A 2,630-nucleotide genomic window follows, 5' to 3' on the forward strand; every position below is an offset into this window, starting at 1 on the left:
GAAGTTCCAGGTTGGTCAACAGAGACTTCAACGCCTTGAGATGAATGGTTAAGGGATCTAGAACACAAGCAGTGTTCTCCTCTATCCTTCAAGTTGCAGCGAATGACGAGCAAAGAAACAGAAAGATCCAGCTGAACAATACCTGGCTCCAAGTCTGGTGTCACTGGCAGAATTTTGTGGATTTTTTTTCTAATGGGTTGATCTACACAACACCAGGCCTGCTGGTCAGACAGTGTACACTAGTCTCAAATAGGGAAAAGGATGTTTTCACGGGTGTTAGCAGGGCTAATCTAAAGAACTGTGAACTAGATTTGAAGGGGAAAAGGCATAAAACCAGGCCGTTGTGAGGTTATGCAAGGAGAAAATCAGAAGAGCCAAAGCCCAAATAGAACTTAATCTGGCTACTGTCATAAGAGACAATAAAGATGTTTTTATAAATACATTAACAACAAAAAGAGGGCTAAGAAGGATCCCCCTCCTTTATTGGAGGGGGAAACATAGTGACAAAGGATGAGGAAAAGGCTGACTTCCTTAATGCCTTCTTTCCTTCAGTCTTTTATAGTAAGTTCAGTTGTTCTCCAGGTACCCACACCCCTGAGCTGGAAGACAAAGATGGGGAGCAGCATGAATCCCCAATAATCCAAGGGCAAATGATCAGTGAACTGCTGCTCCACTTAGACACATCCCAGATGGGATCTACCCAAGGGTACTGAGGGAGCTGGCAGAAGTGCTCATTAAGCCATTCTCCATCATACACCAGCAGTCCTGGCTAATCAGGGAGGTCCTGGTGGACCAGAGATACAGTTTACTGTTACAAAGAGAGAGGATCTGGGAAAAAGAAATCAGTGCAGATGCATTTTACAACTAGCACAGAAAAATCTGTCTGCATACAAGGTTATGAGATTAAAATACCGGTAGACCAAAGTAATTAACTTGAAAGGTCATGAGAATCTTTACAAAGGGAACTAGCATGTACTTTTACAAATTTACCCACCCAGGGCAGCCATCATGCTTTATGCGAGCTGGGATTGTTAGCTTCAGTTTGAACTTTTTTTTTTTTAATAGGAGTTTTGTCTTAACCAGAAATAGATCAGTATCTGTCTTCCTGATTCAAGAAACTCAGACTGCTGAATGCCTTGTAGCTATTTAATGGTTTTCCTGACTGTTAGTTTTACGTCAGTGTTTTTCCTAGAATAGTATATTCTATGTTTGTTACTGAACTTGATTTATGCGTATTGGAGTCTGCTTCCCTGTTTCAGGCTATAATCTAGGAAATAGGGGGCTGTCTAAATAAGTGCACAGAAGCTGCAATTAAAATAGCCAATGTGGAAGGTATGCAATATTCAGGCCATTCCAAAGGAAGATGTTTCTTGGCATTTCTCAGCTTACTGAACAGTGGCGGATAAGCTGATTTAGCTGCTGCAGTTTATAATGGCATCATCTGACAGATGCTTGCCCTGCTGGGATCCCTGCAGATGGAGATGCACAGACCTTAGCTCCCATTAGCTTAAACTGTCAATGAGGCTGGTTTAATAATCTCTGTTATGTCCTGCTTTGCATCTGGTATGTGTGTGACACCTTTCAGAAGAAACAGTCCTATGAGAGAAGTAACATCTTTACATTACTGAAGGACCTGAGGTTTGGAGCTTGGTGTCTTTTGTCCTTCATGTCGACTTTTCACCTTGACAAGGTGTTCAAGGCCAGGTTAGATGGGGCTTTAAGCAACCTGGTCTAGTGGAAAATGTCTCTGTCCATGGCAAGGGGTTGGAAGGAGATGATCTTGAAGATCCCTTTCAACCCAAACCATTCTATGATTCTCTGATAATTCTGTAACAAAGCACAGTGCAATACCATCAAGCTATAACTTTTAATTTGGAGTGTAAGGGTGTAAGAGGATATAAGGATATAAGGAAAATGGAAAGTGAATGTAGCCATCTTTATAGTCCTTTCCACTCCTCCTATAGCAGGGAGGGTGTGTTTTGCACAGCACTAACCACGTTGTGGGGAGACATTGGCTACACACTGGACGTGTGTGAAGGACAGAGACTGACCTCTCTGTTGGGCTGTTTGGAGTGAAGGTCTTTGTCTATTAGGTCTTGGACACAACAGTTTTGGAATGTTTTGGGCAAAAATGTACATGTACAGTAGAATGAGATACTGTGTAGAAAATGAGGCTGTAGCAATGTGGGTGTGATAGGACACGAGGAAATAGTTGTGTCGGGCAGTTTAGATTGGGTATTTGGAAAAATTTCTTCACGGGAACAGTTGTCAAGCATTGGAAGAGGCTGGCCCGGGGAGTTGTGAAGTCACCATCCCTGGAGGTACTTAAAAGATGTGTAGATGTGGTACTTTGAAACATGGTTTAGTGGTGGACCTGGCACTGATGGGTTAATGGTTGGACTTCATGATCTTGAAGGCCTTTTCCAACATAAATGATTCTATGATTACACATCTAGCTAGTTGGGTGGCTAGGAGGTAGGGATGTGTTAAATATCTCCTTGGTGTCAACTCGTTTATTAGAAATGAAAGGCCACTCAGGACTGGATTTCTGTAGAAACATCTAGGACAAATGGAGACCATGAATTTTAATCTCTCTTTTATTTTCCTTTTCTCTTTTAATTGTTACACAG

Source organism: Apaloderma vittatum, unplaced genomic scaffold (assembly GCF_000703405.1).
Source record: "Apaloderma vittatum isolate BGI_N311 unplaced genomic scaffold, ASM70340v1 scaffold1179, whole genome shotgun sequence".
Lineage (NCBI taxonomy): Eukaryota > Metazoa > Chordata > Aves > Trogoniformes > Trogonidae > Apaloderma > Apaloderma vittatum.